The following is a 23,809-nucleotide window of genomic DNA, read 5'->3' on the forward strand; positions in this document are numbered from 1 at the left end:
CAGTTTGAGAATGGACTAATACAGATTCCTTACACACCCATCACCAGCCATGGTGCTGGTAGCCTCTCTCAGTTTCTTCACCTCCCACTCCTTCTCACCTCTGCTTGTTTGAACTCCACTCTCCTTCACCCTGTCTGTCTGTCTTCCTGTCCCCTGCCCTGCTTTCTATGCCGTTTTTTTTCTCCTCTTACCTGTCTTCCTCCCCTTTTCCACTCTCCCTCCACTCTGGCCACCAGCCTGACAGCACAGGTGTTCTTCTGTCCTCCTTGTTTGAAACCACCAGGGCAGGTGCTACTGCTTTGTTTGTGACTAAAGAGGTGAGTTCAACACAGAGGGGAATGGTGGGCAGCCAGGGGACCCACCAGCAGAACAAAAGGTACCATTAGCAAAGAGGACATTTTGATCCTCCTCTGACTTCCGCGTCTTTATTTCCCCATGGGTTCAGAACCCACAGAACGATGAGGCAGGCATTAAGCCTCTTGAATGCCCCATAACTCCCACAGCTGGGAACAGAGTGCACAGGACCGAACAGTAAGTCAGCTGACCAGAGTACCAAGGCAGAGAGAGGCAGGACGCAAACAGGGGTCAAGTGGGGGCGAAACCTCATGAGCCAGGCCCAGGGTCAAGCCGCAAGGAGCATGCACACCACGTTCTGCGTCATAGGGACTTCCTCACCTTGCCATTAGAAAAACCAACAAAAACCTTATGTTTAATGAGATTGAGACTTGTCTGCTTCTAGTTATAAGACCCTGACATCTGAAAGCCACACCCCAGAACAAAGCAGAGTAGAACACGACAAGAACCATATAAAATTAAGTGTGCGGTCTGCAGGAAAAAAGCTAACAAGAGAAGTCAACATGTTAAAAAAAAAATCAGACCAGATGTGAATCGAGGCCATTTTATGAGTGATATTCATTCGTGAGTTTTTACTAGACTTAATAGTGAAGAACTGGTAAACAATATCCAAAACCTTTCAGGTAGTATCCACAAATGTTATTTGTAATTAGACCCCATAATGCTCATTCCTAGATTCATTTATTTTTTTCAATTAATGTCTCTGTAAAGTCCTAAATTTGAGAACCCTTGCAGGATTTATTAAAGAGAGAAATATCTAGCTTAGTGAACACCTGTGAATTTACTCAGTCCAGAGTGGCCAGGCCAGGAAGCAGCAACCCTAACAGGACAGAGCCTTCACAAGGCTGGTTCCTGTCCGGGAAGCCTCTGGGCAGAGTAACCAAACATCCCAGTGTGTCCAAGACAGTACTGGTTCACAGCTATGGCCCTGGTCTAATTAGCCATAGTGAGGGAATGTATTAACTTCTCTTCCCCCATCCACAAGGCTCGTGGTTTCAAAGGCAAGAACTTCCCAGCGACATGCCCTACCTGCCTTCCTTCACGTCTCCATCCGAGAGCTTAGAGGTCTAACGGGAGGCTAGGCTGCCCAGGTGAGCCTCCTTTGTTTCAAAAAGCCTGCAAAAAGCTATGGGAGGACGGTGGGCCGCACAACCAATCAGATGTCAGAATCAAAGATCAGTCATTCCAGCGGGAGATTGAAAGAACTCCTCTTACTGGACAAAAACTTGGATGGGGCGGGAATAACTCCCAGATTTAAAGACCCCCTGCCCTTCACCTGTGCGAATTTCCCTCTCTGGGATCCCCTCCCACAACAGCGTGGGTGCGCTGGCTTTCTCTCTCTCCCTACTTCTCTTTCTCTCTGCCTAATAAATCGCTTTTCTGCAAAAGCTCTTGGGATCCGATATTTACTTGAACAAGCCCACCACACCTCCAGGGCCCCTTGCCTCATTCCTGGGGCAGAGGGGTCAAGAACCTGAAAACACCCTGTAACAATAGCACCCCCTTTCATTCCTAAAAGGACCCAATTTGCGTGTTTAATCAGAAGGTCTCTTTGGTATGTGCGATATAATGGACTATTTATAATCCATTAGAGGTGTCATAACAACATATCATTGACTACATTCAACAGAATCTCTGAAACTCGGGAAAAATTAGAAATGAAACTTACTTAGAAATTATCTTCATGAAATTTGGGGGAAGATAAGCAATATATAAGGAAAGACAAGAATACAAATCAACCTAGAAGAGAAGTAATAAGAAAGAAAATGCAAACCTGACCTTAATTTTCCACAGTTCTTGTTAATGATGACTGCTACAAGCTGGTCAGCCATGCAATTTGGAAAGCAATTTTGGAAATTAATCCTTTAACAGCATTTTTTAATCTTTGATTCATGAGACAAATGGACTTTCTATTTTAACCAAGATACCCAGTTAGTGACTAGACATTCCTAAGGCAAGGATCCCAAATCTAGTTTTGTGTGTCTGTGTGTGTGTGTGTGCCTGTGTGTGTGTGAATGAGAGAGAGGGGGAGCGAGAGAGAAAGTGAGAGAGAGAAGGCAATCTTAGTAAATACATAAAATAAGTAAATTGTCCCTTTCCCTTTAAAGCCACTCAGGAAACTTAGCTGTTTACATTATCATCAACCTGCTGCATTTATCTGGCTAGGAGACCACAAACCAAGAGAAACCATATGTGAGCTCACAACTAGAGCAAAAGCTTTGTTTTCATTGCATATGATTTGCTTAATTTGATACTGCAGCCTTGAATTTTTTTGTACAGAATTCTAGTGCTGAGTTAACAGACAAAAATTAAACAAGTTCAAGAATTGAGCTTTTAGAATCTACTCTGTATCCACCTTAAATGAAACAATCAACTTCCCAGATGGCGCTATGCAAATGGCCTTTGTTGACATCTTCTGAAACAGATTAGATACAGCCATGCAGCTGATGTAATATTTTATCATCAATCCCATGACAGGTACATGGTGGACTTTGTTACAGCAAGATGCTGCTCCCCATTCAATCCCCCATGTGGTGATTCTCTCCCGTCACTCTTGTGTCCCTAAATTCCCCCACCTTCCCTTATGCAATATAATCGGGGATGCATTAAACAACTCAGCCTTTTTTCCTAGTTGCACTTGTCAGCAATTTCAACACTGGCCTGTCACGATCCTAGACTCCCATCTGGGCCTTATATATATTTTTTCTCTTAATTCTCTATTGAAACATAATATATGCACAGAAAGTACACAAATCATAAAAGCAGTGGATTTTCATAGGTGAACACATTTGGGTAATAAAATTTTAAAAATTAGAACATTGCAGCACCCTAGAAGCCCACTTATATTCTATCTCAGGCAACTTCTTCCCTGAAATATAACCACCATTCTGACTTCTAACACCAAAGGTCTGATTCTAAGCTTTATGTAAATGAAATCATGGCATGCACTCCTTTGCTCAATGTTTTATTTTTTAGATTCATCCATAATGTATGTGACTATAGCTCATTCTTCTTTATTGCTACTATTTCATTTTGTCATCACACCAAAAATTAGTGAGTTTTTTATATTTTTCACCATTACAGATAGCACTACTATATGCACATGTCTTTCAGTACAGAAATGTACATATTTTCACTGGACATACACCTATACAAATGGAATTGCTAGGCTATGGGATATACATATGTTCAGCTTTCATAGATATTGAAAACAGTTTTCATAGATACTGAGACTACCAATTACACTTTCACCAGCAGTCTAGGAGCATTCCAGCTGCCCCACAGGCTCATAACACACAGTGTTGTCAGTCTTCTTTCTTTTAGCCAGCCAGATGGATGTCAAATGGTATTGATTTGGCATTGTAGATATCATTTGCATTTCCTGCTGGCTAATGAAGTTGAGCCACCCTGCCTTTTTAACATTTCAACTTTTACCAAGCCAATGGCCGGTCCTGGCATTCAGTTCCTCTGTGGTTACCACCTGCAAGGGATACTGAGGAAAGAAGCAAGGGTGCGTACATTCTTTCCACTCAAAGTCTTCCTGTCTATTGGCCTTTCTCATGGTCCACTAATTGATTCGACATCGTGTCTCCATCTCCGGTACAGGTCACCCTGGTGGCAGCCTGTTTTCTCCTGCAGTATCCAATCTGACACCTGCTTCCCCCTTATAAACTATTCTTAAGCTTACCAGATAGCTTTACTTCCCACTTGCACCAAGACAGACAAGTTCCTGCAGTGTGAATACCTGCATTTCCCTAGCAGCCCTTATTTCAATTTTCTTCAGGCTCAAGAGGAAGCATTGTTCCTCTTCTCTAAAACCTGTAATCACTGAGAAAATGTGTTCTTTTGAGTTTTCTTTGACACTTACTATCTGTGTGACCAAGTACAAGTTACTTGACCTCTCCTGGACTCTGGTTTCTTCCCTGGAAAATTAGAATATTTCTTACCTCTTAAAATTGTTGTGAGATTTAAAGGATAATGTGCTTAAAAATCCCTGGTTCAATGCCGAGTAGATATTTTGTGCTTAGTAAATAGTAAATGTTTTCCCTCTATTTCTCCTTCTATCTATCCGTTATTAATCTCCTCCTTTTACTTCAGAGGCAGTGAGATGGAAAAAAAAACTTGGCATTTGCAATCAGATACACCGCAATTTGAAACCTGATGTTTACCGTTGACTAGCTCAATTATTAACTTCCCTACGTCAGTTTCTTTGACTCTAAAGTGGAATTGCAGGTGTTACACTCAGAACTGTGAAAATACAAGTCATTCCGGCTGTCTAGGTTAGCTGTCTCTGACTAGTGGCCCCCAGGTCATACCCATCTTGTGTTGAGGTTTGTTTGGTGGCTGCTTTTTACTTAAATTGTCTAGAGTTCGATATTAGGATAATTTACATTACATTTCAAAATGTGGGCTTCTTTTGAAAAAGCTAGATCTAGCAACATTCTTCTTTTGAAAAAACTAGATCTAGCTCACATTTCTTCATGGCAACAATCACTGGGAGGAGCTGGCCATGTATCCTCTGGTCAGCCACACTCCCCTCCCTTCCCTATTCTCTTCCGACCAGGCCAGCCTCCCTCATTTACTCTACCTGTAGAGGCCTTGATTTTTTTTTTTTTTCCTTTTTAGTTGCTACCTCTTTCTCTAGAGTCTTATTGAACTAAATGATTACTTGCCTGAGAGTTGCAAACCACTTCTAATATGTGTAATATCATTTACTTTACAAAAATAGACTACCTGATCTCCAGATTCTTACAGCTTACAACTGCCGAGCTCTTCAGAAAGCTCCTGTATTGGTTTCCTTTTACTATTGTAACTACCTAATGAAAAACCTAGTGAAAAAAAGAATAGAAATTTATGACCTTACAGTTATGAATATCAGAGGCCCAGAAGGGATCTCATTGGCCTAATCAAGATGTTGGCAGGGCTGCATTCCTTTCTGGGAGGCTCCAGAGGAGAATCTATTTTCCTGCTTTTTCTGGCTTTCAGGGACTGTCCTTATTCCCTGGTTCATGGCCCCTTCCTCTGTCTTCAGAGCTCACAATGACTGGGTGCTGCTTGACTTTCTCATGCTGCGTCACTCTGAAATTCACTGTATTGCCTCCTTTTTCCATCTTAAGGACCCTTATGATTACATTGAGTCCACCCAGATAATCCAGGGTAATCTCTCCATCTCATGTTCAGCTGATTGACAAACTTATTCCCCCCTTGCCAAAATATATTCATAAGATCCAGCAACATCTTTGAGTGTCGGTTACTGTGACTACCAAAGCCCTCAACACTGTAACCAAGCCTTCCTTTCCTTGAAAGATACAGTTGAGCCAGGATTACTGATTTACCTAATAGTGCTGCTGCACATTTTCCTTCAGTTCAAGAACAATCCCCCAAAATAACAACTGAGTGTTAGCATCATAACGTTGGATGGCAAAGCAGTTTTCTCCTGCATGCCTGTAAATTACAACACACACCTTTTGCCATCTCTCTCCCCACAAAAAAAAAACACCAGCATTATTTTGAATTGTTAGAAGGGTGGTGAAAAAGGAACGCAAAAAGAAATGGCACAGCTACAGTTTCAGGTGCAATTTCTCTTGAAGATTCTTTAAAAAGAGGAAATACTAAGGAGCATATCAAAGAAACATTTATATTGCCTAGGGTACTCTAAGCCCTCAGCAAAGCTCTGAAGAATAATCGTGTCAGAGAATAACCCTGAACTACTGAGGTTGCTCATGAATATTACACCATGTTCTGTTCTCTATTCAACAATGCTTTCATAAATTGCGCCAGGGAAGGTCATCTCACTTATCCACAATACCATCAGAATTAAACAGGAAACAGCAAACAGAATACAGCAAGCACAGTCATATAGGGTACTATCATATCTCTTCTCCAAATAGATCATCAGGGCATTGTTCAAAAAGAAAAAAGGTGAAAAATTAAATCCAATCTTGAAATGTCTAATGAGCTGGGATCCAGACTTCATTTGCTATTTCAGTATTTTAAGTAAGATATCTTTCATGTTATATAGTATGCTTAAAAATCAGTGATATATTTATATATGTGTGTGTGTGTGTGTGTGTGTGTGTGTGTGTGTTTCTTTATGATCTTTAGGGAATTTTGCAGTACAACAAATAAATTCTAAATACATTATTGTGCACTTTAATTTCTATCCCAGTTCATTTCTTAAGCCATAGACAAACTTAGCTACATAATCTGGTTCTAGCTCTGAAGGTGGGCAACATGGCCAACCTTGTTCTCCTTCTTGAAAGCTTTCCAATCTTTCTGGAATCAGCGTCTTTAATCAGAGTCTTGTGCTTTCTACTTCTAAACTTTCTCAAACCTTCCTCATTGTCTCCATTTCCTAGAATTCATTTTCATAACACATCACAGTTTTATTTATTTATTTATTTATTTATTTATTTTTTTTAAGTCTGCATCATCGGGTATTCCCAGGTGGTCTCCCATCCAAGTACTAACCAGGCCCAACCCTGTTTAGCTTCTGAGATCAGACAAGATCACATTCAGGGTGGTATGGCCACAGACCACATTGCAATTTTAACTCATTATCAGGGTAAATTTTTGTTGACCCTGTGGGGACAGGGACATAGCTGTCTCTTTCTCCCAAGTGGCAGCCCTGTGCTTGGCACATAGCTGGCTCTCAAACACTGTTCAATGAATGAATGCTCCCTACCCCTATTTTTCTTTTTGGCATGCTTTATTTGCACCAGGCACTATTTTAAGTGTTTTGCATATATTAATGTAATTCTTATAACCAATTTTATTATGTAGAGATTATTACCTTTTTACAGGTAAGAAAATGGACATAGAAAGGTTCAGTGCTTTGCACAAAGTTATACAGTAATTAATAACAGATATCATTTATTGAATAATTTGTGCCAGACAGAGCTGCCATTAGTTACCCTGGTCACTATTCATCCTCATCCCTGGTCCTTTTCTCTGCCTCTACCCCTCACTGCACACAATGACATAACCATACCAAAATTTCTGCTCAATAAATTCTCCTGCTCTGACTTGCCCCAGGCCTTAGCAAGTGATGTTCTTTCCATCTGGAACCTTTCTCTTCCCCCTATTTAGTGATATCTCCAAACCATAAGTCTCAGCCTAAATGCCTCAACCTCTGATCCACGGTCCTTCAACACTCAGTCTAAATTAGAACCCCTGATAAAGCCTCTCATCACAACTTGTATTTTCCTTTATAGCAACATCACATGTATGCGTGTATGTAATTATTCATTAACACTGATTTTCACCAGTAGTAAGTTTCACAATGGCAAGGACAGTGTCTATTTTGTTAGTTAACTGTAAACTCAGTTTTTAGCATACTTCCTGGCACATACAGGCAACCAAATGCTGTTGATGTGCCTCCAGTGAGCTCACTGCACTTCTCCCCTATAGCACTCCTCACAATACAGTACATTGTCACTGCCTATTTCCACATTCCCCATTACATTTGACTATTTTACACACTACGAGGACAAAGACTGAATCTGACTTAGACCTCACCACTGAACCCCCAGTATTTAGCACAGAGCCAATACATCATGGGCACTCAAACATCCCAGAATGAATGAATGAACAAGCATAAGCAGCTGGCCCCTTTGGGGTAACAATCCTCTTTATTGCTACTGCCATAAATCAGATCAAGGGTTTGAAGAATTGTTCTACTTTAACCACTTTAAAGAAATAGAATCTACTTAGAATACTGAGAGAAAGCTATCAGCTTCAAATTTTGACACAAGGAAGGAATATTGTCTATTAGCCACAACAGACAACAGGGTTAACTCAGGCCTAGATAAGAAATGTCCATCCGCTTCGTCAAAAATCTCATGAGTGACCGCTCAGACAGAAAACTCAGCATCTACTTGCCAACTCCTACAGAAACCAAGTCCCAAGAACCTGTAAAGAATGATCCCAGAGATGAATGATTGATTGATTATACCTACCAGTAATCATTATATTACTGCCTACTAAAGGCTTAAAGGGAGGTCTTGAAGACAAAAGTGTATAATTAAATGACTTTTCATCATGCTGTAAGGAGAAAAAGATATACTCAAATAGAAAAAAAAAAGCAAGGGCAAAGTAAAAATATTAACAGGCTCTGATGAGACTACAGAGGAAAAACAATTCCTGAAAAAGATGATTCATCTGCTCAGTAGGAAATACATAGGTCATTTCTACACATAATATTTAAATGAAGACAACATTAATGTCTCATTCTGACCTGGCTCCACAAAGTGTGCTCAGTCTTGGAAATGGTGACTAGATCCTTTGAGTCCTAGAATAGATCTATATTGTTCTGTTCAATGGGTGAGTCATAATTGCCCAGGTGGGTATGAAGGAATTTTTGAGCAATTTTGGAACGCATAGATATGAAGCATGAACATTCTATTATGGTAATGACAGTGATCCCAAAATGCCACAAACACATTGGTATTTCAGTAAATTAACAAGAATATTTTATGATGACATAAATGCTCTTGTGTTTTCCCACTAGTAAAGGGGATACATGTTGGGTTGATGAAACTTCATCTTCTCTATAATTTAAAACTCTTTCCAACCACAGTGCAGTTAGCTCCACACTCCACTCCTAATATAGGATTCTGAACATAAGGAGCTAAGTTTACCTACTTGATTTACCTTCATTCAATATCCTCTAATCATCTTTGTCATGTTGTTCAGCACCTCATTAGTACTGAAATTAATACCTTAACATGAGTGACACTAATTCTGCTTTGCTTGGCTTATGCCCTCAGTAATCTAGAAACCAACCCCCTTGACGCAAAATAGAAACAAAGTAAAATATTATTAAAAGAAAAAGGGTCTCATAAAAAGATTTGGGAGGATTCCCTCTTTTTGGATTTTTTGGAATAGCTTCAGAAGGAGTGGTACCAGCTCCTCTTTGTATGTCTGGTAGAATTCAGCTGTGAACCCATCTGGACCTGGGCTTTTTTTGGTTGGTAAGCTATTAATTGCTGCCTCAACTTCAGCCTTTGTTATTGGTCATTCAGGGTTTCAACTTCTTCCTGGTTTAGGCTTGGGAGGCTGTAAGTGTCCAGGAATTTATCCATTTCTTCCAGGTTTACTAGTTTATGTGCATAGAGTTGTTTGTAATAATCTCTGATGATGGTTTGTATTTCTGTGGAATCTGTGGTGATATCCCCTTTATTGTTTTTTATTGCATCTTTTTGATTATTCCCTCTTTTCTTTTTTATTAATCTGGCTAGTGGTCTGTTTTGTTGATCTTTTCAAAAAAACCAGCTCCTGGATTTATTGATTTTTTGAAGGGTTTTTGTGTCTCTATCTCCTTCTGTTCCACTCTGATCTTAGTTATTTCTTGTCTTCTGCTAGTTTTTGAGTTTTTTTTTAATCTCACTTCTCTAGCTCTTTCAATTTTGATGATAGGGTGTCAATTTTAGATCTTTTCTTTCTTCTTATGTGGGCATTTATTGCTATAAATTTTCCTCTAGACATTGCTTCAATTGTATCCCAGAGATTCTGGTACGGTGTGTCTTCGTTCTCATTGGTTTCAAAGAACATCTTTATTTCTGCCTTCATTTCATTGTTTATCCAGTCAACTTTTACACTAACATCATCCTGATACCAAATGCAACACAGACTCAACAAGAAAAGAAACTTCAGGCTAATATCCATGATGAACATACATGCAAAATACTTCAACAAAATGCTGGTAAATCAATTGCAACAGCACATCAAAGAGCTTATCCATCATGATCAAGTAGGCTTCTTCCCAGGGATGCAAGTCTGGTTGAACATACACAAGTCTATAAATGTAATCCACCACATAAACAGAACTGAAGACAAAAACCACATGATTATCTCAATAAATGCAGAGAAGGCCTTTGACAAAATTCAACAGCTCTTTATGCTAAAAACTCTCAATAAAGTAGGTATCAACGGAACGTATCTCAAAATAACAAAAGCTATTTACAACAAACCCACAGCCAATATCATACTGAATGGGCAAAAATTGGAAGCATTCCCTTTGAAATCTGGCACTAGACAAGGATGCCCTCTCTCACCCTCCTATTCGAGATAGTACTGGAATTTCTAGCCAGAGAAATCTGGCAAGCAAAAGAAATAAAGGGTATTCAATTAGGAAAGGAGGAGGTCAAATTGTCTCTATTTGCAGACCACATGATTGTATATTTCGAAGACCCTATCATCTTAGCCCAAAATCTCCTGAAACTGATAGGTCACTTCAGCAAAGTCTCAGGATACAAAATCAATGTGCAAAAATCACAAGCATTCCTATTCACCAATAACAGACTTAAGGAGAGACAAATCAAGAATGAACTGCCATTCACAATTGCTACAAAGAGAATAAAATACCTAGGAATACAAATAACAAAGGATGTAAAGGACCTCTTCAAGGAGAACTACAAACCACTGCTCATTGAAATAAGAGAGGACACAAACAGGTGGAGAAACATTCCATGACCATGGTTAGGAAGAATCAATATTGCGAAAATGGCCATATTGCCCAAAGTAATTTATAGATTCAATGCTATCCCCATCAAGCTACCAATGACCTTCTTCACAGAACTGGAAACAAACACCTTAAACTTCGTATGGAACCAAAAGAGAGCCCACATAGCCAAGTCAATTCTAAGCAAAAAGAACAAAACTGCAGGCATCATGCTACCTGACTTCAAACTATGCTACATGGCTACAGTAATCAAAACAGCATGGTACTGGTACCAAAACAGAGATATACACCAATGGAACAGAACAGAGGCCTCAGAGGCAATGCTACACATCTACAACCACCTGATCTTTGACAATCCTTACAAAAACAAGCAAAGGGGAAAAGATTCCTTGTTTAATAAATGGTGTTGGGAAAACTGGGTAGCAGTGTGCAGAAAGCAGAAACTGGACCCCTTCCTGACACCTTACACTAAAATTAACTCCAGATGAATTAAAGACTTAAACATAAGACCTACCACCATAAAAACCCTAGAAGAAAATCTAGGCAAAACCATTCAGGACATAGACATAGGCAAGGACTTCATGACTAAAACACCAAAAGCCATGGCAACAAAAGCCAAAATCGACAAATGGTACCTAATTTAACTCCAGAGCTTCTGCACAGCAAATGAAACAGTCATTAGAGTGAACCGGCAATCAATAGAATGGGAAAAAATTTTTGCAACCTACCCATCAGACAAAGGGCTAATATCCAGAATCTACAAAGAACTAAAACAGATTTACAAGAAAAACAAACAAACAAACCAACCCATTCAAAAGTGGGCAAAGGATATGAACAGACACTTTTCAAAAGAAGGCATATATAAGGCCAAGAAACATGTGAAAAAATGCTCAGCATCACTGGTCATTAGGAAATGCAAATCAAAACTACATTGAGATACCATCTCATGCCAGTTAGAATAGTGATCATTAAAAAATCTGGAGACAACAGATGCTGGAGAGGATGTGGAGAAATAGGAATACTTTTACACTGTTGGTGGGAGTGTAAATTAGTTCAATCATTGTGGAGGACAGTGTGGCGATTCCTCAAGGATCTAGAAGTAGAAATCCATTTGATCCAGCAATCCCATTAGTGGGTATATTATATATCCAAAGGATTATAAATTGCTCTAAGGAAACATGCACATGTATGTTCATTGCAGCACTGATTACAACAGCAAAGACTCGGAACCAACCCAAATGCCCATCAATGGTAGACTGGACAGAGAAAATGTGGGACATATACACCATGGAATACTAGGCAGCTGTAAAAAATGATGAATTCATGTCCTTTGTAGGGAATGGATGAACCTGGAAAGCATCATTCTCAGCAAACTGACAAAGGAACAAAGAATCAAGCACCACATGTTCTCACCCATAGGCAGGTGTTGAACAATGAGAACACATGGACACAGGGAGGGGAGCATCACACACTGAGGTCTGTTGGGAGGAACTAGGGGTGGGACAGTGGGGGGTAGGGAGTTGGGGAGGGATAACCTGGGGAGAAATGCCAGATATAGGTGATAGGAATGGAGGCAGCAAACCACATTGCCATGTATGTATCTATGCAACAATCCTTCATGTTCTTTATATGTACCCTAGAACCTAAAATGCAATTTAAAAAAAAAAGGAAAAAGGACCAGGTACACTGGCTCACACCTGTAATTCCAGCACTTTGAGAGGCTGAGGTGGACAGATCACAAAGTCAGGAGTTCAAGACCAGCCTGACCAACATGGTGAAACCTTGTTTCTACTAAAAATACAAAAATTAACTGGGCATGGTGGCTCACACCTGTAATCCCAACTACTCAGGAGGCTGAGGCAAGAGAATCGCTTGAACCCAGGAGGTGGAGATTGCAGTGAGCCGAGATCGCACGACTGCACTCCAGCCTGGGTGACAGAGTGATGACTCCATCTCAAAAAAAGAAAAGAAAAAGAAAGAAAAGCAGTTTGTCGCTGACAACATGCACAGTGGTTTCATTTGTTTTAAAGCTATTATGCCAAATTTGACTGAACATTTACTTCCCACACTGAAGCATCTACAAGGCAGCAATAAAGGTCCCACACTCACAGTTACCCTGCCTTGGGCAATCAAAGCCCTGTTGCATGCCTTTCTGCTCCTAACTATTTTGCTGGCTAATAGGCAATATTCCCTATTGGCACTGAATTTTGAACAGACTCTTGTGGTGCAGTTTTTAAAACTGTAACAGGTGGTGGGGGGAGGGGTGGGGGAGAGTGGGAAACATTAAAACCATTCAACCAAAGAAGTCGTTTTGGCTATTTGCTGCATTGCCAGGAGCTAGTTTTTATTTTTAGGAATATTTTCATGAAATAGAGCAAGTATAGCTGATCCGGTTACTTTCTTCATTCTTATTTCCAGTATGTTTTTAACCTCAAGAGTTACTTTCTCCAGTAATAGAGGTGTTGCTCCAAAAATAAATAAAATTTGAGTGGACAAAAAGCGGATGTTCCACAGGTCCATTCTTGGGAAGTGCAAAGCAGCTCTGAGGACCCAATCTTGTGAAGCTGTCCTCAGCCACAGACATCCACAGGATGCAGGGCAGCTAGATGACTGGGTGGCCCAGCACTTGAAACTTTCTAGAAAGCAGAACCAAAATAGCATTTTTCTACTCCTGCCCTACAATAATATCCATGTATGTGGTCTCTGTGGGGCATGCAGGTCCTTTGCAGGAAGTCTTTTAGTGAACAAAAACCAAGAAGAAAAGCCCCACTATGCAGTGCTTTAATGAGATTAGAAAAATATGCTTCTTTCTCCTCATCCCATCTCAGGACTTGCCTTGTGAGCAAAGCATGGAATGGATTTCAGCCTCCCTTCATCTCCTTGGCCTGACTTCTCACTGTCATTGAATGGCACCTGGATTTCTTTGGAACACAGGGAATACTTATTCTTGCATTCATTGATTACATGTTTCAGCCATAACTATGGGTAATGTACCTGGGCTCTGTGGAGAATTCAAAGGAGAATGAAATGGTAACTTTTTTCAAAACAGCATCCTTAATCTCAGTGAATGTATGAGCAAAGGTATAAAAGGCGCTAAGATAAAATGTGCCCAATGCCAGTTAATTTTATGGTTTCACCGGCGTATATGGTTTCACCGGTGTATATGGTTTCACTGGCATTTCATGGGTGATTGGGCTTAAAAACGAGCTTGCATGACTAATCAAGAGAAGACCATATTACAGCAGTTATAGAGAAGATAAACGGTCAACAATGAACTTTGAGGATATGAACTTAGTGATGGTCAACAGGATAGATTAGAGTATCCCAGCTGGTCTCTCTAGTTCCAGCCTCCTTAGACATGCTAGAAATCATTACTACATAGTGGCCTGTCTGTTTCCAGCCTCCTTAGATAGTATAATGACCATTTAGCACAGAGTCCAGCTAGGAAGTTGATAGATTATATTACTGCTCAAACATTCACCATCACCACTCCAAGGGAATAGTATACATCCCTAATCTAATAACCTCAGGCCTGGCAGCGTCACTTACTTTAGACAATAAAATGGGAATAGACAGAATACACACCACTTTCAAGCAAAATTTTAAGAGCCGTTGTATGGTTCTATAACATGCTGTTTTCTTTTCTTTTTTTTTTTTTTTTTTTTTTTTTGAGACAGAGTTTCGCTCGTTACCCAGGCTGAGTGCAATGGCGCGATCTCTGCCCACCGCAACCTCCGCCTCCTGGGTTCAGGCAATTCTCCTGCCTCAGCCTCCTCAGTAGCTTGGATTACAGGCACACGCCACCATGCCCAGCTAATTTTTTGTATTTTTAGTAGAGACGGGGTTTCACCATGTTGACCAGGATGGTCTCGATCTCTTGACCTCGTGATCCACCCGCCTCCGCCTCCCAAAGTGCTGGGATTATAGGTGTGAGCCACCGCCCCTGGCCCGCTGTTTTCTTTTTGCCACAATATCCTGGATCAGGGCTGTTCCTTCAGTCGGGGTCGCAGAATGGTTATACTTTGCAGCAGAGCTGCAGTCAACTCAGAATAGACAAACAGCAGCATCAAGAAATACTCTCTTGTTTTAGCAAGTGACACTGATTTGGGGATTGTTTTTTAGTGCAGCATAACATCTTAAGTTCGCTGATATGGGAAGCTAATGCACCATGAAGGTGAAAACGATAAGGTCTTAGGTTAAACAGAAGAAGTGATATTGGATAGAAAAGGGCAGAGACAATAAAAACCACCACAACAAGAGGAAATCAACATCACTTAGTATTTATGTGTCCAGCATTATGTTAACTGTATCTCACTTAATTGTCTCAGAGGCAGAACTCAAACACACATCTAACACCACAGTATGTGCTTTGAATTTTCCCAGCAACCAGTAAAGCTTGGTGATTTTATGTGTATGCACAGGAAGATTAACTTGGCAAATCTGGGTTGCTCAAACCCTGCACATTCCAAGGAAAACCTCTCTTCAAGACTGAACTTAGGCCAGCTGCTGAGAGGAGGCCTTGAGCCCTCGGTACATTCCACCTGTCAAGAGTGTTGTATGCCTCAGACCTTGGGCCATGTGGTACAAGTTGATCAGATAGTTCATGCTAGCAATGTGATGCATGATGGGTATCTGTTCCTTCTTTAGGGAGCTGAAGTCTGAGTACCTGAGGTAAGTCACACAGGTGCTGCATGACTATGTGACTGTCCTCCATTAAAAACATCAAAGCTTGGCCAGGAGCAGTAGCGGCACCTGTAATTCCAGCACTTTGGGAGGCTGAGGCAGGCGGATCATGAGGTCAGAAGTTCAAGACCAGACTGGCCAACATGGTGAAACCCTGTCTCTACTAAAAAATACAAAAATTAGTTGGGCATGGTGGCTCACACTTGTAATCACAGCTACTTGGGAGGCTGAGGTAGGAGAATTTCTTGAACCAGGACCTGGGAGGTGGAGGTTGCAGTGAGCTGAGATCGCGCACTGTGCTCCAGCCTGGGCAACAGAGTGAGACTCCATCTCAAAAAAAAAAAAAAAGAAAACATCAAAGCTCAAGTGTGTTTCCCTGGCTGACAACACTTTGCACATGTTACACATTATTGCTTTCAGAATTAAGTACATCTGTGCAATTCTACTGGAAAAAAAACTTTTAGAAGCTTGCACCTGATTTCTCCCGGACTTTGCCCCCCATATATCTTTTGCTTTTCTGATTTTAATCTGTATTCTTTCACTATAATAAAACATAATTGTGACTATAACAGCTTTTCTGAGTTCCATGCATCCTTTTAGCAAGCCCGAGGGTAGCCTTGGGAACCCTTGATATAGTTGTGTACATGAGACAGGTTAATGTCAAAGATGACACCAAATTTCCAAGCCCAGGTGATTCAAAAAATGGTAGTTCAGTGAACAGATAGGGGAAAGTCAGGAGGAACTGGTGAGTTGGGAGGGTGGGTAAAGAAGGAAGCCAAGGAAGCAAGTGGAGGATGGAAGCTAAGACTGGAAGCTGACATTCAATTTGATTTCCATATCCAGGTAGGAACATCCAATGGGCAATAGAAAATGTACAACTGGAGTCTGTGATGAAAATCCAAAATGGGAATATACTTAATGGTTAAAACCATGAGAATGAATAAGGGTACTGAGGAAAAGATTAGAGAAAAAAACAGCAAGGAGTTGAACACAAACTGTGGAGGATGAACTTGGCTGCCTACATATGAAAAAGCAATGAGAAGGAAAACAAATCTTACCTATTTTCAGTTCATCATGATATATTCGATTTAATTTTATACACATTTATATTAAGCTAGTTATACTATAGACTTTTCAAAAAATACTTGCTAAAGAGTTTTTTCTTGATAATAACATTTAAAAATCAGCCTGGGCACAGTGGCTCACACCTGTAATCCCAGCTCTTTGGGAGGCCGAGGCGGGCAGATCATAAGGTCAGGAGTTCAAGTCCAGCCTAACCAACATGGTGAAACCCCATCTTTATTAAAAATGCAAAAATTATCCAGGCATGGTGGCACATGCCTGTAATCCTACCTACTCAGGAGGCTGAGGCAGGAGAATTGCTTGAGCCCAGGAAGCAGAAGTTGCAGTGAGCTGAGATCGCACCACTGCACTCCAGCCTGGGTGACAGAGTGAGACTCCATCTCAAAATACACACACACACGCACACACACACACACACACACACACACACACACACACATCAGCTCTATTTATTTCCTTACTGAATTTTCATTTTAAGGGCATTTAAAAGTTTGTCTCATGAACAAAATTTTCAGATGTAATTATGATAAGCATTGGAAAAAAATATATATATATATGAAATAGTTTGGAATTATTTCCAAATAAACTGGGGCAGACAAAAGCCCCAGTCATTCCTGGGGCTACTTTATGTATCTATGTGGCTGTCACCAGGTCTATTTTTATATGATTATTTATAGTTTTAGCTACTCAAAAGTTGGGGTCAAAAGATAACCATAAAGCCTGTCAAGGTCCTGTGGGGTTTCATTTCACTTAACACATTTCTATTTTCCTGCATTTTCTTTAAATGGCAAACAAAGCTAGACACCAAAAACATAGACTCAACTCAAGCCATTCACTTTTATTTCTGCTTCCCCCAGGTGTAATTTTTAAAAACACTCTCAGTTGCGTTTAGACTTTTATTCTTCTATGGAAGAACATATTTGATCATTTCAGAAACTCCTTTAAATAATGTTGCTGTCAAAATCAGTTTCTGGTTCACTTCCCCCATTTCACCGGAAAAGGTAGCCCCCCATGTTTATGACCTCATGTACTTCTTACTAACGTTTTAGAAAACACTGGATCTGCCTTCACTTTTCCTTTTCATTTTCTTAGCTCTACCCTTTTGTGCAAGAGAATCCATATTTATGGCTATCATTCAAAGAGATTTATGAATTGGTCCTATGGTTGTATATGACACAGTAAGCACTAGGGAAGTCAGTTGTATAGCCAGCTGCACCCTGCTACACTTCTTTTGATGAAGAGTTCCAGTCTGTCATCTTAGGGTCAAGTTGTTGAGAAAGTCATCAAAGTGTAACATTCAAACTAGCGTCTCAAAAGCTCCCCCATGTGTGCACATGAAAAATAATTCATCAAGGGAAAGGTGCACTGGAGTACATGCAGCATAAGAACAGGGAGCAATTTTCAGATCTAAAAAATGTGCTAAGATACAACAAAATACCACATTATATAATTATTATTTTATGTACATGTGCCATGTTTAAAATCTAAAAGAATAAGTGGGCTGTTTTGTACAGATCATAATGTTAGCAAATGAAATGAATGCAGTAAAAACAATTATTTTTCTATAAAATTTTTTTGTCTTGTATGAAAAAACAAGGCAAAAAAATGAAAAACATTTGGAATTTTTCTAACCATAAGTATGTTCAAAAAAGAAATGATAAGTCATCTGGATATAAGTAACTGATTTATATGTTTTAGCCCAAGAAATGAATTACATGAAAATAAACCAACCAAAACATTAGTTGTACTTTTCAGAAAGCATTTGCCTAATGGAAATGCTTTCCATTTCCCCTTTTTGCCCATTTATCTTTCCCTTAGGAGAAAAAACACTACAGCTAAAATTACTGTGTAAATCAACTACTTCCAAGCAAAAGGTATGCTTCCCAGAATATTAAAACAATGGCTGTCTTGAAAGATGTTCTATTCTAATCTCCCTCTTTTATAGGTGAAGAATGTGACCTCAGACAGGTGAATGGACTTGTCCCGGTCCAGAGACTTGGCAGAAAATTTAAGAACTATAAAACCTAATCTATTTTATAGTTCAATCATTATTTATACTATTTTGCCTCCTAGTTTTTAATAATAGTCACAAATTATAATTAGAAAAAATGCTAACAAATATTTCTAATGCTAAAATGTACTAAGCATTTACTCTGTGCCAGGCATACCTTTAAATACATTATATAAATTAACTCATTTGGTGCTAGGAATTAACCTCAGGAAAAAGTTGTATTCTTTCTGTTCTACAGATGAGGAAGTCAAGGCACAGAGAAGCTAAGTACCTGCCCGTAGATCTTAAAGAGTAAGTGTTGGAGCTACTATAATAGCTAAGCAATCTAACTCTGCAGACCAGATTCCTAACCACAAATAACTAAGTAGTATAAAGAAAGTAGAATTGTTATTCAGAATTCAAAGGGGCATCAGCTATGGGATTAAACCTTACCCTTCTGGCAACACAAAATTGAAACCTGTGATAATTCAAGCAGAAATAGGGACCAACTTAAAACTAAAAAATAGCAAATAGCTTAAAAGAAAAACCCTTACCTAATTAGTGGAACAAACTTGAAGCTTTCCAAGTACCCAATTTCATACAAATCACATAAAGATAGGGCAGCATTTTTCAGTATACCAACTCAAATCATGCTTACCTATAATTAGAAATTATTCTTATCCATTCATTAAAGCAATCCCTCTTCTAGGCAATTATTGGTTAGCCCATTTTTCAAGTAATAAAACTGAATGTCTTAAGTGGAAGAAATATCTACTACTTTTCTAATTGATCCAAATTAGTATGAACTTCTTAACTACAGCAATGATCACTCACCTTCCAAATCCAATAGGAGCACTAAGTCTGATCTCACCAACCCTTCTGCAGCCTTTGACTCTGTTTGCTTCCTCCCTCCTCCTGACACTGTTCCCTCTCTTGGCTTCTATGACATCACTCCCCTGGCCCTTGCCTGGTCCTGCAGATCACTCCTTCTCTGTAGCAAGTTCCTCCTCGTACAATTGATTGTTAAAGGTTGGTACTCCCAGAGGTTTGTTTTACTTGGGTTCTTCCTACTCCCTATCCCTGTGGTCAGCTTGAGCGACCACAGCCACACCCACATCTTCCACTATTACTTAGGGACTAATGCTCAGCTTTCAAACTGGGGTCTCCCAACTGGTTTTCTTCTCTAATGCCTACACTGTCCATGGCAACACCTCAAATTCAGCGTAATCAAATCCAAATCCCATGTATTTCACCAAAACTCCTATTCCCTTTCTTGTAGTCCTTATTTTACTTGATGGATTCCACCAGTCAATGAACCCAAACCTTGAATCATCGAAAAGTCCTTCCCTCTCTCCCAGAATACATCCAGCTCAGCCATCATTGCAATGAACTGTACTTTCTAAATTGCCCCAGAGTCTTCCACTCTCACTTGCATTCTCATGAAAATCATCCAGAGTCTACCCTCATTGCCACTGTTCCTCCGCAAGCCAAAAACCTGTCCCAGATTGGATTCCACCGGAAATAAAGCCTGAGCTAAGAATTTAAGCACAAGTAGTTTTTTGAGAAGGGATCCAAGGAAGCAAAATGTAGGAGGGTATGGAAGAACGGCAAGTATGGGAAGGAAGCCAATACTGGTGTGTGAATGACCAGACAACTACTGTGAGCAAGTGAGACCCAATGTCACTGGGAGCCTCAGAGATATTATACAAACCCTGTTGCAGATTCATCCTCACCAGGGGTGAAGAATCTAAGCTATTTATTCATCATTGTCTGAGCGCTACTCGCAAGGATGTTAACTCCTGGTGCTCTGAGCCTGCGTCATTATAGTCTTGCAAACTTGTAGTCTCTGAGACTTGTAGCTGTTGTCTTGTATAGGAACAGTGACTGCCAAGGGAATATGAGAGGGCCACTGGCAACACTGACACAAAAGCCTTACAAGGCTCTCATAAAATCCAAGTGCCTCTGGTACAGTCTGCAAGTCATTCCATGACCTGTGCCCTGCTTTCAGTATCATTTCCCAGTCTTTCTGGGCTAACATTTGTGTGCTCTAAACCTATCAACCTACCAACGATTCCCAAGTCCATAATCTATCGCCACCTCTGTGTTTTCTATTTACTACTCCCCCTTCTCAGAATGTCCACCTCTGTCTTTCAATCGTATTTCCATCTACCTGGAATATGCCAACTTTTTAGAAAGATAGAGCTCTCAGATCTCTTTCTCTCTCAAGCCTTCCCTCAATTCTTTGTACCCCAGTTGGGCACCTCCACCCGTGCCACTGCCCTGCTTTCTGTTTCTCTCAACAAATCGCACAGTAGTTATTTGTCCACATGGCTAGACTAGGCTGCCAGAGCGTGACTTCCCAACAAGCAAAGACTCTGCATACTTTGTCTCTGTTTCCCCAGCACCAAGCCCAATGCAAAAAAGAGAAAATTAATGATAATTCCTGAAAGACTTATATATTATAGAAAATAAATAATAAATCTGTAATTAAAATGGTAAACAACACCTAGACTAAAGAAACTTTAGGAAAATATAGTAATTTTCCCTTTAGTGTATGTTTAAAAAATTAATCGGAATTTTACTTTCTCTATCTATGAGCTATAAATCAATTTAGTTCACTCTGCTTCAGCATCTTAAGCTGTGTGCCTCTTTATTGGCACTGATTTCTTTAAAGGGAATCAAATGCTTAAGAGACCCTAATAAATCCTCATGGGTTTAATACGCTCACGGATACTTTGTGACCACGTTTCAACCTCTCTAACTCAGTGTCTTCCATGTGCCTGACAGTGAGCTGCCTTCACATTGAACCCAATTAGATACTCCTAAAAGGAAGAAACACGTGTTGTAATTACCCTTCTAAGACTCTTTCCAGGCCCCTCCAGGTCACTGGCTTCTGTCCCTCTCCAAGGGGGTTCTGCCAGCTCCAGCGCGGATGGGCAGAAAGCCAGTGCAACATGGGCAGGGGCAGCCCTGCACATGAGCTTTCACTGGATCAATCACAAATAATGTATTTATATGCAAACGTGCCCAAAACTGACTAATGATTAAATTCAGATTCAGGGAACTTCTTGGAGACAAAAAAGGGTGAAAAGGAGAAAGGGGTAATGAACTGCATATCTAAAGGCTTCTAGTTCAAAACTGATTTGACGTACATTGATGTGAAAGCTAAACATATGGTAGGTATCTTTGATCTGGGATCTTGTGACACAGTTTGTGCTTGGCATCTGTTGTTTGAGAGTTTGTGATGCATTCATCACTGTCACCATGTCTGATAGAAACTAAATTGCCTTCAGTCCATGCAGGCATGATTGCTGCTTTTACTTTCCTGCCCCTTTTTATCCTTATAGTTTCACAATGTGAAAGAAAAACAACCACAGTGAATCAGATTTTAACATTGGGTGTTACCGCTCGTCACCTGTGTTTTGGATTTGTCCTGGCCAACACTGGGATTCTTTCATCTGAGATGATAAAAATCTACCAATACAGTACAAGGACAAGGTGATCTGCTACAGCAGAAAGCAAAGAAATAAACTTGGAACAACCTGCTCATAAGTCAGGTCTGCAGTTCATGTTTTATTTCACATTTGCTGACCCACTGCAGGCAGCCAAGGAATGGCTATTTAAAATGTTTTGCTGACCTCATAAGAAACAATGTAAATAGACTTTCTATCCCAATGACGCCAATGTTAGAGCCAGTGTCCAGTTCTTTTCTATTTTGTGAAACTTTTGTGTATATTGTTTCCAATTCCTTCTTCTCATGGGCAGTGTTCTGTTTTGGTGTAAACTGATATCAATCTTTGCATGCTACTGTTTCTCCTAGTTCCCCTACACTGATTGTAAAACTAAGGATATTCAAGACCAGCCTGGCCAACATGGTGAAATCCCATCTCTACTAAATACAAAATTTAGCTGGGCATGGTGGTGGGCACCTGTAATCCAAGCTTACTCAGGAGACCAAGGCAGGAGAATCACTTAAATCCAGGAGGCAGAAGTTGCAGTGAGCCAAGATCATGCCACTGCACTCCAGCCTGGGCAACAGAGTGATACTCCTTATCAAATATTAAAAAAAAAAAAAAAAAAAAAAAAAAAAAAAAAAAAACTAAGGATAACAGGGTAAACGTTAACATGGGTGATGGGGGTGGGGGTGTCTGTATTGATCTTTTTCACTTCTACACTCTTTGGTGCTTTTTCCCTGGGGACCTTGTTCCAGGGTTGTTTTACGGACAAAATCTTGCCCTTACAGGTTTGGGCTTCTATGTCAGAAGTGTTTATCCCCTGTTCTCACACCACTGCAACAATAGTCATGAACACAGAAGAAGACTTCTGTTACCCAAGGTATGGAGTTTTTCCCCCACGTACCAAGCAGTGGACACCAGCTGTGTGTCCTCTAGTTCAATTCTGCCACTGTCTACCTGGAGATAGCATCAGATCCCATAGGTTGAGGGCTCAGCCCCAAGATGCTTTTACCTGTAGACATCAGTCACAAGTCTGGTGTCTTTTGACCAACCAGCTTCAAGTTGGGGTTTCCATGACCCCCTCTTTGGGCTCGACTAACTGGAATTGGAAGCAGCTCACAGAACTCAGGGGAACACTTTTACCCTTACCAGTTTATTATAAAGTATATTACAAAGGATACAGATGTGCAGGGCGAGATATGAGGGAAGGGGCACGAGCTTCTGTGTCCTTGCTGGATGCACCACCCTCCAGGAACCTTCATCTGTTCAGCTCTCTGGAAGCTCCACAAACCCAATCCTCTTGGATTTTTATTGACGCTTCATTACATAGACATGATTGACAGCCATGTAGTAATGTCACTGGACAACAAATGCATGATCTAAACCCATCGATGCCTATCACAAAGACTTTTCTTGGCCTGTCTGTGTAGCATTCCTTCCTCTTGGGTATAGAGCAGGACTTTTTCTGGAATGGGGTATTGTTTTGTTTTGTTTTTATTTCTTCTAAAAAAAAAACAAATGGGATACATGTGTAGAATATACAGGTTTGTTACATAGTTATACGTGTACCATGGTGGTTTGCTACGCCTATTGATCCATCCTCTAAGTTCCCTCCCCTCACTGGTGTGTGTCGTTCCCCTCTCTGTGTCCATGTGTTCTCAGTGTTCAACTCCCACTTATGAGCGAGAACATGGAGTGCCTGGTTTTCTGTTTCTGTGTTAGTTTGCTGAGGATGATGGCTTCCAGCTTCATCCATGTGCCTGCAAAGGACATGATCTGGAA

General features: G+C 40.3%; 1 protein-coding gene and 1 pseudogene across 2 annotated transcripts in view; both read right to left on the minus strand.

Moving 5' to 3' along the window:
* The window catches only part of PDE4D (phosphodiesterase 4D), a 1,550,946-nt gene that overhangs the window by 1,400,585 nt on the left and 126,552 nt on the right, over nucleotides 1-23,809 (minus strand). The gene's annotated exons all lie outside the window — the stretch shown is intronic.
* Nucleotides 6,777-6,891, minus strand: LOC119467044 (annotated as a pseudogene).

The sequence above is a fragment of the Cebus imitator genome, unplaced genomic scaffold (genome assembly GCF_001604975.1).
Source record: "Cebus imitator isolate Cc_AM_T3 unplaced genomic scaffold, Cebus_imitator-1.0 Scaffold255, whole genome shotgun sequence".
Lineage (NCBI taxonomy): Eukaryota > Metazoa > Chordata > Mammalia > Primates > Cebidae > Cebus > Cebus imitator.